This window comes from Lonchura striata, chromosome 4, assembly GCF_046129695.1.
Source record: "Lonchura striata isolate bLonStr1 chromosome 4, bLonStr1.mat, whole genome shotgun sequence".
Classification (NCBI taxonomy): domain Eukaryota; kingdom Metazoa; phylum Chordata; class Aves; order Passeriformes; family Estrildidae; genus Lonchura; species Lonchura striata.
In genome coordinates, this window is record NC_134606.1 from 3,168,699 (window position 1) to 3,185,134 (window position 16,436).

Consider the following 16,436-nt stretch of genomic DNA (forward strand, 5'->3'; position numbering starts at 1 on the left):
ATAAGGGAGGGTGGGTCTGTCCCATGGGAAGGTGGAAGATGTCTCCTTTCTCCTCATTCCTCCCTGGCAGTGCTGGACTATTATCTATTGCCATCCCAATTCAAATGGGGTGACAAATGCAGGGATGGGACTGAAGTGTCCCTGGAAAGTAGGTGGAAGCTGGAGTGGTGGCAGCATCCCTGTCACCACCTCCCACAGCCTGTCAGGATCTCCTGCTCCTCTGAAAATTTCTTCTCTGAAAGGATGGTCAAGCCCTGAGAGGTCCTCAGGGCAGTTTGGAGTCCCCATCCCTGGAGGGATTTAAAAGCTGCGTGGATGTGGCACTTGGGGACGTGGGTCAGTGGTGGGATTGGCAGTGATGATCTTAGAGGGCTTTTCTGGCCTTAATGATTCCATGATTCTCTGATCTACCCCCACATCTTTTCTTTTGTGGTCAAGGGGACCTTCAGCATCACCAGCCTGGCCAAGCCCATCATAGAGGTGCTGTGGATGGTGGGCAGAAGAAGGGTTGGGCTCCTGCATCAGACCCTTCCTTGGTCCCATGGCATAGCACTGCCAGGTCCTGGACAGTCCCTCACTAGGAAAATACCCACTTCACCCTTCTGTTTTCTCACTCTTCTGGTTTTTTTTTTTTTTCTTTCTTCATCCATCCTGACTGCTCTCCTCATTCCTTTCCTCCCTTTCTCCTCTCCTTTTCTTTGATCTCTCTCAGGTGGCCGTGCTAGCTGATCCAAGAGGGACCTGTCCCCTCTCAGCCAAGGTCACTTGCTGGTTAACGGTTGGGCTGGATGACCTTAGGGCTCTTTCCCAACACCAGTGATTTTATGATTCTATAAATATCAGCGTGTGCCCATCCCATTTGTGCCCCTGCCCAGGACGTGGAGAGTCTTCCTTGCTCCCTCCCCGCTGCGGTGGCGTTGCTCGGGGTGCAGCCCTGCTTTCTCACACCTCTTCTCCACCCTTTCCAGGCTGCTTCTACCTCTGGCCAGCCCAATGCAGAGCAGGGTGGAGCGGCACAGACTCTTCCTCTTCCTCATAACAGCAATTACCTGGGAGCTTTGATTCATTAATGACTTTGTGAGTCATTAATGCTTTGGCAGGGTTTGCCCGGGGCTGACCCAGCTCCCACCTCCCTCCTTGGCCTTTGCATCCCACCCTGAGGATCATGCCCCGCTGAGCAAGTGGAGCAGGTGTTGCTCCTGGGTGGCAACCAAAACCCTGCAGCTCTTCCTCTTCCTCTTCATCAAGCTCCGAGGGGCTTGGCTGCAGCACAGGATCCTGCCTGCCCCAATAGGAAAGGGGAATTCAGGTAGTCACCGATTGCATCCAAGCTGGGAAGTAAATTGGGGTGGAGCCTGCTTGCAGGTGCTTGGAGATGAAATAGCACAACCTGTATCCATGTGGGTCCATCCTCTTCCTCCTGCTCCTGCCCCAAAAATGGGCCAGGGGAAAACAACCAACCCTGAACATCACCAGGCAATGCTGAAAGCTTCATTGAGGGGACTCAGAGCCACAGGCTGGGACTGATTCTGCTGGGAATGTCCCTGGCAGTTTGGGGTGTTTGGCACAGCCTGGAGCTGGGCTCAGAGCACTGTCAGGATGGAGATGAGGATTTTCCTACCATTGAGGTCATGAAAATTTTTCAATTGCCTTTTTCTGGAGCAGGGAGCATTTGCTGGAGGATGCAGGTGGTTCCTGAGAGGTGAGGAAGCAGTCAGAAATTCCCGTCAGGCAGCCAGACTTTTCCTCCCCCCATTAACACCACTGGGCTCTGCCTGCAGCCTCCTGCTCTGGGAAAAAGATCCTCATTGAGGCTGAGTGCCCTCGTCCTGGCAGGAGCCAGCACTCGCACAAGGATGGGCTTGCAGGGAAGAGCAGAAGATGGGTGGCAGATGGAAAAGTGAGCTCAGGTGGGAGCAGCCCCAGCGATGGGAAGATTGCAGAGAGGAGAGGGCAGGATTGCTCTCACCCTCAGTGATGTGTGGAGTGTGGAGGAATGATAAAGGAGGAGTGTCTTAAAATATCTATTAATAGTAGATGAGGAAATTTCCTAATGGGAAGTCAAACCAGTTTGTTGGACACACCGTGTCCATCAGCTGTGTGCACAGAAATGGGATGTCCCACTGCATCCACGCTGCCAAATCCATGTCCCTGGTGGGGCTGGCGCTTTAGAATGTCACTTAGAATGTCATTAGAATGTCACTTCAGGGACCAAACTAGAGCCAAGACTGAGGGAGGATAACCAGATTCCCCCTTATCCCTTAGGGATGCACCAACACCTCAACAACATGGGCAGGGAGTGAAACCAGCTGGGTCCTTGGGTCCAACAAAATCCACCAGAAATGGACAACATGGATGAGGACCATGAGTGCACAGTGGCATGGGAGCTCCTCCTGGCTCAGAGCCACGGCCCAGCTCTGCTGGTATCCAAGCCAGGGGAATGCTTTCCACATTATATTCTCTCCGTTTCCGGCAATTTGCTGCTTCGGGACTTCCTAAGCCAGAGGTTGTATCCGTGTCTTTCTGCTTTGCAGCACTTGATGGGCTTGTGGAGAGGGGGTGATCACATGTGTGGTGTTTCCTTGGGAAAAAAAAGAGTTCAAAAGGATGAGCAGGCATGGGAATAGGCATTTTCAGGGCAGCTGCGGTGCACCCCAGGGTTGATTCATGCTTTAAATATAATAAATCATGTGGATGGAGTGAGGTAAAACCCCCCTCTTCCTCCTCTCTGCTGATTGTAACGTGGAGGGCTGAGCAAGATTCAGCCCTGGGGCCAGAGGGTTTCCACATGAGGCTGCAATACAAAACATCTGGAGAACATCAGCCATAAAGAGACAGGAATGCTCCAAACTGGGAAGGGGTCCAAGCTGTCCCTTGCAGGCTCAGACAGTCACACACACAAACACACACTCACTGTCTTGTCCCAGAGCTCTGCCAGCCCTTGGGTTGGGTTTTTGTTAGGAACACGCTGTCCAGGAGCACTTGGAGTTTGCAGGTGGGATCCATCCCAGGCACATTTCTGGGGTGTGCTTGGGTAGGAGACTGTGCAGGAGCTGGAGCTGACAGCTCCAGTGATCTGCCACTGGCATCCTCCCAAGACTCAGCAGTTTCAGGGATTTTACTCCCCTCTGGGCAGCTGTGTTGGGGATACAAGGCAATTCCCACCTCACCAGGAGCAGCCACTTCCCTTTAACACATGGATTTACTTGTAGGGTGCAGTGATGGACAAAAAAGTTGGGTTTGGGGGTAATTTTCTTTTGGGATTTTTTTTTTTTCTTTCAGAAATAAGGTCTAGGAAACAAAGCAGGAGGAGGGGAGCAAGAGAGTCCAGACCAATTTTATTTTTGGATTTTTTTTTCTTTCAGAAATAGGGTCTAGGAAGCAAAGCAGGAGGAGGGGAGCAAGAGAGTCCAGACTAATTTTCTTGAACAGTGTCCCTTCCTCAGACTTCTTCCACAAATTGCTTTTGTTTGGGACCACACTTGATAAGCCAGGATTGATTTAAGATTAGGCTGGGAAAAGCCTTGCAGGAGCATCCACAGGACTCCTGGATAAGGCCAAGGACAGCTTTTAAATGGAGAAAATTTCCCAGGAGGTGAAAATTGGAGGAAATAGATGGTCTTAAACATCCCTTCCATCCCAAACCATTCCATGATTCCCTGAATCTGTAATTTGGGAGGATTGAGAGGGGAGCTCATGGGATGGACAGCAACTGGGTATAAAGAGCCACCATGCAGCAAATGAGATGACCAGAGATCTGATGGCTGCATGATTTTGGAGCTGAGGACATTGAATCTGGGGCCCACCACACCCTCCTGCCTCATGGGAAGAGTGGGTCCTGCATGATGGCAAATGCTTGTGAATAAATTAGATAGAATAGCTTCTATCTAAGATAAAGAGATAATACCACAAAAACAACCTAAAGAAAAATAAATCCTCTGGAGCTTCTGGCAGAAATCTCATCTCCAGCTCCATTCTCTTGGCTACCACTTGGCACAAGCCAGAGGGGCTGATTAACCTCTCTCTTGCACATCTGAAAATCCATGGACGTGCTCACCACTTGTGCACTGAAGAGAGCAGACACCGAGGCAACTCTTCTGAAGTTGTCTTTAACTTGGGAGAGAGGAAAGTCCCCACCCTTTGCACTGAATGTGGATTTACCTCCTGCAAGCACAGGCAGAGCCTGGACTCTTGATAGCATCTCACAGGGATGTAAACACAGGGAGCTGGCCAAGCCTTCCCGTGGAGCCGGCCCAACCTGGTTGGGAGAGCGAGGAGAAGGAAATGCTGAGTGCATCAGCAGTCACCCGAAAGGTGGGTGGCTTCTCTAAGCCTTCCTCCAAAGGTTTGTTGGTTTTTTTTGGCCAAGGTCTTGGCCTTTCTTGGAGCTCTTATGCCTTGTGGTTTCACAAGCTCACTGAGTCAGCGGATCCTGCCCATGGGTCACTTCTAAGAGTTTATTTCTTTTCCTCTGTGTCCACATTGAGCCACCAAACACCTGGAAAACGCAGTGCTGTGCTGGCAGCAGGATGATGAGGTGCTCACCCTGACCCACCTGGGTCTGTCTTTATCCCCCAAATGAGGGTTTGCAGCTCCCCACACCACCACTACCCTCTGGCACCCAGGTGAGGTGAGAAGGCACTTCCCATGTGCAGACAACAGCTATGGTGCTCCTGCAAAGCTGCCCTGGGAGCCACGGAGAGGAGCAGGTGGCTTTTTGGGAAGTTGGCATCAGTGTCACTCAGATATTTTTGAGGCTGAGCAGGTGGGAAGCGGCGCTGGATTTGCAATGTGAGCCTGGGCAGAGTAACCCAGATGTCACCCCTGTGACATCCCATCGCTGTGGGAAGCGATCCCAAGCCTGTCATGGAAGGAGGTTGGCTCCTTAATGGATTTAAAGCAGGCAGAGGAGGCAGTGGGTGAGGAGGGAAGGGTGGGATCCTCTGCTGGAGCTGTAATCAAGCAGTTGTACAAGGAGAGTGTGGATGGGAAGATTGGTGTCTGAGATGAGCTGGGCAATAAAGTGAGGGAAGATGCAAGATCCCACCTGCACCCCAAAATCCTCCATGCTTGCAGAGGAACAATGGCTGGGAGCCCTCTGGCCCAGTTGCATCCCCGTGCCTCAGTTTCCCCACTTGTAACATATGGATTAAAACCCTTGAGGGGGGTTTCCTTGCTCTTGAATGGGCTTGGGGCTCCATAAACAGGATGATGCCTACGGTGTTTTCTCCATTTTGCTATGAAATCCTCCTCAAACATCTCTCCATCAGGAGAAATTCCAGCCCATAACCATCTTCCCGAAACGAAAGCTGTGCAAGGAAAAGGCTTCACCTCTTCTCCCACCCTGGCAGGAGAGCAGCACGTGGCAGATCTCACAGGGCAGGTGTGGCACCAGCTCTCTTCCCATAAATCCTCTCTGTGTTTACTGTCTGGATAAACAGGGAACAACCAGGGCTCAGCAACTGGAGTCCTTCCTTGGCACAGGGAAAGCCAGCTCCTCACGTGTGCACACCCGTGGTGTCCCCGCCTGTCACAGGCTCACTGGGAGGTGATGCTCCACCACATCTCCTCTTCCTGGGCAGTGCTTGGGGCAGTCCAGATAAGCTGCTGCCTTTGTGAGGCTTGATCCTGCCCCAGGAGCGTTTGTTCCTGGGCCTCATGACATCCTGGAAGTGAACTAATCCTCTTTTGATAGCTGGGGAAACTGAGGCACAGCCCACTGGGGTGACCTGTTCTCTACCTGGGGCTATCTGCCTTTGCCATGTTGTCCTTCTGAGGGCACTGAGTGATGCTTTTTCACATTGCCCTTGGGAACAGAGGGGGAGAGATCAGCAGTTCCCATGGGAAATGTGTGGGACACCATCACACGGAGGAGAGAGAGCAGGAAGCTCTGGAAAACATTGCAGCTCCCCAAAAATCTGGATAACTCAAGGGCAGAGCCTTGGCTTGAGCTGAAGAGAATTAGTGCCTCTGCAGAGCAGACCTGCACTCAACACAAGGTTGTCCCAACGCCTTGGGCCTTGACCCAGAAAACTTGGGATGTGTCCCTAAAATTTTGGGGCTGGTGTTGGTCAGTGGCACTGGGTGACCTCGCTCAGTTGTTGGCCAAAGCCCTCCCTGAACCTGGCTGCAGAAGATGCTCTTTGCCAGCTGTCCCAAGCAGAGCCAGGAGAGCTCATTATGCCCCAAAGCCAGCAGCTTCTCCATGTGGCAGCAGGGATTCTTGAGCTGAGCATCCCTGGGGTTATTTACGATCTACAGAGAAGGCTGGTCAGGGAGGAGGCTCCTGACTCCATTCATGTGTCCCCTGCCTTGTTTTGTGTACGGGTGAGGAGCACTCGACCTGGGCTGTGCTTCATCTTCCTCTGGCTGGATGCCTTTCCCATAAAACAGGGGCACACTGCATCCAGCTGGCAAGCTGCTAGGGACCTTTGACTCAGCTGGACTTGGCTCCAGCTCTGAGGCTTCAGCCCAGCCCCTCCTGAAAACTGACCCTTGGCGCTGGAGGAATTTGCTGGATGGACCTCAGGCCTTGCAGTGCCTTTTTATAACTCTCTTTGGGTGGGGAAAGCTGATCTTTCCACGTGGAAATTCCCACTGGAGAGAAAAGAGGTCCAAATTCTCATCTGGATGGTCCATGGGAGGGGACAACAAGGCATGGGTGGGATGGATGGCCCAGGGGACATCAAGCTGGGGACCCCTCTGACGGCAGCACAGGGTGGGAGGCCAGTGCTTCTGCTTCCACCTTCCCATGGGAGGAACAACCTCTTCTCCAGAGCCATCCCTCCCACCTGTGCCCATGCCAGGATGGAGGCATGGCAGCAAGGAGGGAGCAGGGAGCTGGAATTTGGTGATCTATTTCCATCCCTGCCCTCGATGCGGCGCAGAGCCCTGGTGTTACACAACTGCTTGGAATCGAAACACTGACGTCAGAGACTTTAATTAGCAGCAAAAAAGTATTTCAGGGATGCTGTGGAAGGATTCTGTGACAGCAGGTTCCCCTCCCCAGGATTTGGATACATCTTGGCAGAGGAGAAGTGTCACCATGCCCCTCCAGCCCCAAAAAACAGCCAATGGTTCGTGGAGATGGTTCCCAAGGAGCACCCAAGGAGATTTATTCAATTTTTTTCCCAATCTCTGAGGTTTGTCTTGGTGTTTCCCAGAGCTAACAGCAGGTCTGTGCATTTTGTGGATAACACCAAGCTGGGCAGCAGGGTGGCCATTCAGCAGGATGAGGAGATGAGGCCCACAGGACCCTGCTGAAGTTCAGCAGAGGCTGATGTCACACCCTGGGACAGGCTGGACACCTGCAGAGAGGATCACTGCAATACCAAGCCTAGAGACCAGGTTCAATTTTGGGCTCTTCAGTCTGCGAGAGTTCTTGGAATGCTGGGACCAGCCCAGCAGATCCACCAGGAAGGGTGGGGTTCATTTTGGAATCTTTGTGGGAGGTGTGGGAATCCAGGGCTTCCCTCTGACTGCCCTGGAAGGTCTGGCACCCTGGCAGGGGTCAGGAACCCCCCTGGACAGAGCCCCCAGAGACACTGTCTGTGATCTCTGGCCATGGAAAAGAGTTTTCAATCTTACAGGATCAATTACCAGCTCTGAGTGTTTGATATCAGTAATAATTAAGTGTGGCACGGATGCAAAAGTAAAATTTTAGGATTCTAGATTAGGGGTCCAACAGGGACAAGATGGAGGAAATTGGGTGTGTCTTGTCCTTTTTCTCCTTCTTCATGCCCTCCATGTCTGACTGTGGTGTTGGCATTTTTCTGTTGGTTCAGGCTGGGGACACACTGTCCAACGTAGGTGACAGATATTGGCACGTTATTGTAAATGCAGCCCAGGGAGTTTCTGGTATTTAATGTTTGTAACATCCACTGAGGGCAGAGCCCCACACGCTGCCCTGCAGGACAGAGCTGGGCAGGGCAGCAGAACATGTGAGAGATTAACAGAATAAACAACCTGGAAACCAGCACAGACCAATTATGGCTTCTGCTTTGGCAGCAGGGCTGACAGACAGAGACTTTCTACAACCTCAGAATCATCAATACCACGGATTCTGACAGGAGGGAATGGGAAAGCCACAGATGACCTGTGAGAAGATGTCACCATCACTGCCAGTATTCACTGCAAGGAGACACGAGCAAATCCAGTTTATTTGCACACTAAGACTCATTTGCATATTGAGATAATGAATTCTTCCTGTTGTCCTGATTGCTTTGCTCAAACCCATGAAGAAATGGAGATTTTCTTCTCTGCTTGGAGCAAAACACTCGCCCCACTGGGCAGAATTCAGCCCCAGGGAAGCGGGGAGGTGGATTCCCAGTAGATTGTTGAGGATTTTGGACATTCATGAATGAGGCAGCCTCAAGTCTCACCCACTCACATCCATGATCTTATTTTGACACAGCTAATGATGTTTTATTCCCCAATGAGCTCTAGTTCAAAGCTCATCTCATTCTGCAGCTCGGCTTGGTTGTTACGCTTCCTCAGGAGAGGGAATATTCCTCCAAGCTGTGGCTCAGACAGGATATTTTGGGCATAATTTGGCTTCTACTTGGCATTCATTATTTCCAGATATTTGCCTTGAAAATCCCCTCAAGTGTGTCCTGGGGGAATGCTGCTGGGCTGCCTCCATCTCCTCGGCTCATCAGGCTTGGCTTTTTGCTGGAAATCATGATCCCATGGAGAGCCCAGAGGTCAGAACATCTGATGGTGGATGCAGGAAAACCAAGGAGGTGGCAGGAACACCCTGATAACAGGGCTCTGATCACCTTGTGGTCACAGAAACTGGAGAGGAGACGTAGTGAGATCTGGAAATACACTGGGTAACTCATCAAAACAGCCCTGATTCCCTGTAAAATCCCAATTTCCCATCTCCAAAGGGCCTGCCTTTGCTTGGGATGCGAAGCAGAGCTGAGGGCTGCGAACTTCCAGCTTGTGATTTGGACTGGAGTGAGTCGGGGTGGAAATCTCTGGGGCCCTGGAAGTGCTGGGATCTGCGTGCTGTCGGTTTGCAAAGCAGGATTTGGTGATTCCCAGCGTGGCCTGGGACACTGCCATCCTCTAGTGGCTGTATCCAGGAGCACAGGAATGCTGGAGTGGAGACATCTCCGGAGCCACGAGCACCAGGCAGGGCATGGGGCTCTTCCCTGGGGGGCTGGAGTGTGGGGTGGGGACGACTTTCATGGATGTTCCCATTTCTTCCAGCCCCAAAGAGAGTAGGGGCAGTTTTTCTGACTGGAAAAGGGCTTGGTGTCCACTCCCAGTGAGCTTTGTAAACTTGTATTTTTTTGTCAGTGACAGAAAGCTCCTCCATGGGCTTCGTGTCTTGGGTTTGCCCTACAAGGATGGATTCAATGATCCTCAGTGAGGGACTCAATGATCAATGGATTTGGGGGCAGCCTGATAACTCCACTCATCCAGATAAATTCTTTGGGAACGTCTGGAATGAAGAATTCTGTTAGGTGTGATTGCAAAATCCCATCTTTGGGAAATTTTTGTAGGTTGTGGTCTTGGCATCTTTGCCTTTTACTTCAGCCCCATCTTCAAAGTGTTCCAGAGTTGAAACTACTGCAGCTGTAGGGGTTGTGTAGTGTTGGGGAGGACAGGAAAGACCCATTTTTCCTCTTCAGTGAGGGATTTAGGACCAGGAAGAGGTCCCAGGATGGTTTGTGTGGGAGACGAGGAGATTTGGTGACTTCCAAATCATAGAATACCCTGAGCTGGACAGGACCCACCTGGATCATTGAGTCCAGCTCCTGGCCCTGCTTGGGGCAACCCAAAAAATCCCAGCCTGTGCCTGAGAGCATTCCCAATTGTTCTTGAGCTCTGGCAGCCTTGGGGCTGGGCCATTCCCTGGGAAAGCCTCTCTGGAAGGTCATGGCTTGGGTGGCTTCTGGGGTTCAGCAGAGGACAGCAAAAGCTCAGTGCAGGGAGGGGAGGGAGAGTGGCAGGAGGATGGGGCCACAGAAGAGAGATAACCACAGAAGGGAGCTCTAAAGCAAAGTTATATATATATATATATATATTATATATATATATTTATTTATTTATATATTTATAATTTATATATTTATATATGTATGTATATTTTTATAGTTTTATATGTTATATATTTAAATATTTATGCATATCTATGTATTTTTATTTATTTATTTACTTACTTACTTTCTTACTTTCTTACTTACTTATATTTAAAACAGGACCTGAAATGGGGCCCTGAGCCAAATCTCAGAACCCTGGTGAGGACATGAGCATCATAGGGCCTGTGATGAGGCTGGCACAGGATATTTGCTGTGAATCCTGGGAGTCTTTTCCCTGCCTTCCTCTCCCAGCCACGGTCCCGGGATGGGGATTGACAACAGAATTCCGGCATGGTTTGAGTTGGAAGGGATTTTATGGATAACCAGGTCTCCCCACCCCTGCCATGGGCAGGTTTAACCTTCCACTAGACCAGGTTGCTCCAAGCTCCATCCAACCTGGTCTTGCAGGGAAATGTTGCCAAATATCCTTTTGGATCCTTATCCTACTTCTGTATCACTCCCCTGTCCAAGAGTACAAAGGTTTGAAATCTCACTCAATTCTTGAAGTTTGGTGCAAACTTGAAATGCAGCTTAAAAATGTGGTGGAAATACATTTCTTTGCACAATAAACTGCATTTTTGTTACACTGCATCTTGCTCAACATGATCCTGGTCCATGAAAGGAGAGCTTAGAGGCCGAAGTAATAACATAAATTATGAAATTGATTAAGAAATTATCATAGCAACTAATTCAGAACTATATGCTAGTCACTCAGATGATGTGAGCTGTTACCTGGGATCCCTGGTGCTTTTTCTTACCACCCTGACTGGTATGAGTTGCCACAGAAATACTGCAGGAATGGATCTTCATGCAACAAAAATGCCTGGTCCCTTCAGCTGTACAGAGGAGCCTGAAAAGATGGTTCAAAGGCAAGAAAACAGACCAAAAAAAAAAAAAATCCCAGAAGAGATAGTTCAACATGCCAAAAATTCCTGAGTCAGTGTTCCAGAGGCCTGAACGTGCTGGCCTGTCCATGCTGCTGGTCCCAAATGAGATGTAAATATTCTTGGCCAAAGCAGGGTTTCAGGTTGCTCACAGCTTTTGCTGCCTCTGCAATTCTGATGTTCTGTGGTTTTGATGGAAATCTGCTTCCCTCCAGCTGCCTGCCTTTGGATTACATCTCCAGCTGCATTTCCCAGGGCCCTGAGCAGGACCAGAGCTCTGCAGTGATGTTCTCACGTGTGTTCAGTGGCTGAGCTGGCTGGAAACCCCAGGTCAGCCCGTGGCGTTTGGGATGTGCATCCTGGTGAGGCTTTTTGTGTCTTACTGGGGGTTTATGGGTCATGATCCTGCTTTTCACAGAGTAAAGAGGGCTGCTTTGTTAATGTGGGGCAAGCTCCCCAGGCAGAGCTTTGTTTCTGGAATTAATTTGGTTGTGCTGTACCCTTGCTATGTCCCAAAACATCCCTTTAATTCAGGAGGAGACCTGTTTTCTGCTGAGGATGACATTTTCTGTAGTCCTCGTGTGATTTCCCTGTGGTTCTGTTCACGGCTCAGACAGAGCATCACCTCTGGGAATCCTGGTGCCCCAGGAACTGCTGATGGCCTGGAGAACACCAAAGGCTCCTGCAGATACCAGAAAACTCTGAACTGGGTTAGTTTGCATCTCTATCCCTCCTCCCAGTGAGAGGACAATTGATGGCACTGTGATGCCTGCAGAGAAAGGGCTGAGAGGACCTTCTCTGACTGAGGTTGTGCTTGTAGGACTTTATCTGGAGCTTATGAAGGGGATCATGCCCTTTGTCTGAGTGGAAAGTGGGCTCCTCTGCTTTGTTTCTTTTCCCATTTTGATCATTCCATCCATCCATCCATCCATCCATCCATCCATCCATCCATCCATCCATCCATCCCTTCATCCATCCCTCCCTCCTTTCTGGTGCCCCAGGGCAGCTCTATTTCAGTGGCTGGTGAGGTGCTGCCTGTCTAAAGGGAGAGCTGGGATCTATCATTAACACACTCCTACTTTTTCTAAGTCTTTGCCTTTAATTACTGATAACTCTGCCAGACTCCCCTCTTTTTCCCCCAGGCTGCCTGGCTGGATGCCTCCAGGCTGAAGTGTTTTTGAAAAAAAATCAGCTAAAATAGTTCAGCATTTTGCAAGAATTAGATTAGGAAGAAAAAAATAAAAACCCAACTGTTTTGCTCCAGTTGGGTGGGAAGCTTCCAGCTGTTTTTTCTGCAGATGGTGTGCATCCAAAGGGGGTTCTGAAAGCCTGGGGCAGGGAAAATCCTTGAATTCACTGAACCAGCTGAGCCTGCCAGGGATGGGACTGTCCCTGAGCAGATCCTGTCCTTGTCTGGGAGCCACTCACCTCTGCTGGCCATGAGCCCACTGTGACTGCTCCTGGTAGAGCAAAGCTGCTCCTTCCTGCACTGCTCCATCAGGGAAAAGGGAGAAAGGGCTGTTGCAGCCTGCCCTTGGAGCTCTTTACATCTTCCTGAAATCCCTTAGCAGTCCCAGAGAAGTTTGTGTCACGTGCATTCCTTGGACCCAGCTCTTCCTCCCTCCCTAAAGATGGATTCAGTTGAGGCCAAATTGTCCTGGGGAGGTGCCATGGGGCACCTTGTGGAGCTGGGAGATTTAGCAGAGGACCTTAAAGGTGCTGAACCCAAGATGAACCCAAAATGGTCACAAAATGCATGAGCGCTCATGGGGGCTCTCACTTTTATAAGTTTTGGTCCATTTGCATCTTGGACTTAATTGTCCAATTACAGCTGTAGATTATGAAGTCTCATCCTTCTTGGTTTTCTCTCCTCAGCCTACATTGCTTGTGCTCTTGGGTCAGAGATTTGGATTGTTTGTCCTTGGTCCCCAGCTGGAGAAGGAATTGTTTTGTCTCCCTCTGGAACAGCAGGTGGGATATCCCAGTCCAACACCTCTGCCCCACTACAGAATTTGCCCAGCCCCGGTGTCCTAATCCACGTCCTGCAGGGGTAGCATGGGACTCTAATGCTGTGCCAGGATCAGTGCAGAGTCTGTGACCCTCACTGGAGCCTCGGGGTCTTTATTTTGCCTCCTTTTTTACATCTTGTTCCTCCTGCAAAGGGGGTGTTGGTGGATGAGAATCTGGACATGCCTCAGCCCCAGGCACTCCGCCCAAAGCCCTCCGTGTCCTCATCCCCAGCGTGGGCAGCAGGGGAGGGGGATTGTGCAGGTGAGACCCCACCTGCAGAGCTGCTCCAGCCCTGGGGCCAACAGCAGGAGGACGTGGAGCTGCTGGAGAGAGTCCAGAGGAGGCCATGGAGCTGCTCCAAGGGCTGGAGCCAGGCTGGGAGAGCTGGGAATGCTCACCTGGAGAAGAGAAGGCTCCAGGGAGAGCTCAGAGCCTTTTCCAGGGTCTAAAGGGGCTCCAGAAGAGCTGGAGAGGGACTGGGGACAAGGGATGGAGGGACAGGACACAGGGAATGGCTCCCACTGCCAGAGGGTGGGTTAGATGGGATATTAAGACAAAATTATTCCCTGTGAGGGTGGTAAGGCCCTGGCACAGGGTACCCAGAGAAGCTGTGGATGCTCCTGGATCCCTGGAAGTCTCCAAGGCCAGGTTGGACAGGACTTGGAGCCACCTGGGCTGGTGGAAGATATCCCTGAACATGGCTGGGGATTGGAACAAGATGGGCTTTAAAGGTCCTTCCATCCCAAACCATTCTGTGATTATCTGACTCCACCACACTCCTGTCCTTGCAGGGTGCTGGGCTCTAGGGGACAAGAGAAAGGCTGGGACACACTGTCCACCCCTCCTGTCCTGGGACATCTCTGTGGCACTTCTGGGGTGTCCCCAGGTGTCTGTCCCTGCAGCCTCCATCACGAGGGGCTCGTGCTCTGCAGGGCGTGCAGGCAGCTGTGCAAACAACCCCATCTGGCCCTCAGCTTACACCAAAAAATCAAAGGGAGTTTTGAGGCTGAGTCAAACAAAGTAAATAAACAGAAGAACCCCCTCCACTGAAAACACAGACTGGGAAAAAAAAAAAAAAAGAAAAAAAAAAGGAAATCTGACCCAAACCAAAAGAGTTATTTTGCTTTTGTTTCTAGCCCTAACCCTGTTTTGATTTAGTACTGCTGGTGTGAATAAGCTGTGGCAGATGTTGTCATTTTTTCATCTGTTGTGTATTTTTTCTTCTTTTATTTTCATCTGTCTAGAGAGATTTGCCAAATTCATGAGTTCTTCTGGCCACTTAAATCCACTTTTTTTTCCAGTGGAAAAGGCAGAATGAGCCAGACCCCGTGAGATGAAGGTGCAGTGGCTCCCGCAGGACCCTGGTGCAGGCACAGTCTGTAGTCCTGTCTCAGCTTTGGCCTCCAGATGCTGCCCTGGAAGGATTTGCATGTCCCTTTGTCCCTCTGTCCTGTCAGCCAGCCCCTTGCAGATGTGACCTGAGATTCTCCATGAATCCCAGCAGATATCCCTGATGGGTCACCCCCACCCAGATCCTGCTGGCACTGCCAGGCTTTGCCATTCCTGTTCTGGATTCAACTGATGCCTCAGGTTTTGGCTTTTCTATTTTTCACATTCTGTGCTGCTTTAGTGTGCAGTTCTGAGCCTCATATGAGGGGATGGTGAACTTTCCTCACAGAGCAGGGAGACAAAACAATTCCTTCTCCAGCTGGGGACCAAGGACAAACGATCCAAATCTCAAGAGCAAAAACAATGTGGGCTGAGGAAAGAAAAACAAGAAGGATGAGACTTCATAATCTACAGCTGTAATTGGACAATTTAATTGGACAATTAAGTCCAAGATGCAAATGGACCAAAACTTATAAAAGTGAGAGACCCCGTGAGCGCTCGTGCATTTTGTGACCATTTTGGGTTCATCTTGGGTTCATTTTAGGACCATTTTGGTTCACCTTGGGTGCAGCCCTGGCTGGGCTCTTGTGCTGCCCGAGGTGGATCCGTTGAGGCTTTTAAATAAATCCCTGCTTTATTCTTTATCTCTGTCTGGTCTCTGTTCTAGGTCAGTTTTCTCAAGGCATCACAGCTGAATTTGGTACTTCATGAGGCAGCACAGGTCACATGGGCTGAGGAGTGACCTCCTCCTCCTCTTTAGATGGTCTTGATGAAAGAAAACTCAAGAGAAAGGGTGAAGGGTGGATCAAGGTGTTTTTCAGGCTCATTGCTGTGGTGTGAGATAATAAATTAATAAATATATAATGTAATGTAATATAATGTAATGTAATGTAATGTAATGTAATATAATATAATATAATATAATATAATATAATATAATATAATATATTATATATTATGTGTTTGTGTTATATGTTATATGTTATATATGCATTACATAAAATATACTATATACTGTTGCTATATAATGTAGAATATACAATATATATCAGATATAATATACAATATATAAAATATATTATATATTATACAACATATATAATATATACTTGCATAATGTATAACATATAATATATAAAACAATAGATAATATACAATATATGTATATTATTTAATATATTTAATATAGAATTATTTAATTGATAATATTTTAATTTATTTTATGCATAATAATACATAATTTAATAATAAATACCACTTGGCCTTGCTAATGCATAGTAAAGTCTGGGACGAGCCGTGGTCATTTCAGTTTTGCAGCAGACGGAAGGAAGGAGGGAAGGAGGGAAGGAAGGAAGGAAGGAAGGAAGGAAGGAAGGAAGGAAGGAAGGAAGGAAGGAAGGAAGGAAGAGGATTTGGTAACAACAGGGAGCTCCTGAAGCCTTGGCCACGGCATTTGGCCTGACATTAATTAGGACTGGGCCTTCCTTTGGCAAAGGGAACAAATCCTCCTCCTTCCTCCAGCCCTGCTCTCCTGGGTTGTCCTGTGGTGCTTCAGGCTCAGGAGGAGAAGTGAAATGATGGGAAATATGGAAAAGAGTAGAATCATAAAATCAGAGAATCAGAGAATCACAGAATGGTTTGGGTTAGAAGAGACCTCAAAGATTTTTTGTTCCACCTTCCTGCCATGGGCAGGGCCACCTTCCACCATCCTAGGTCACTCCAAGCCCTGTCCAACCTGCTCTTGGGCACTTCCAGGGATCCAGGGGCAGCCACAGCTCCTCTGGGCACCCTGTGCCAGGGCCTCACCACCCTCACAGGGAATATCTTCATCCTAATATCCGATTTAAATATCTCCTTTTTTAGTTTAAAACCCTTCCCCTTGTCCCATCCTTACCTGTCCATGTAAAAAGTCACTCTCCTCCTTTTCCATAAGCCCTCTTTGGGTAGTAGAAGGTGCTAGAAGAATTCTCTGGAGCTTTCCCTTCTCCAGCCCTGCAGTAGGACAGCACAGATGAGCACAGGGGCTGTGGCAGATGTGAGGCAATTTGGTGAAAAAGCAGAAACC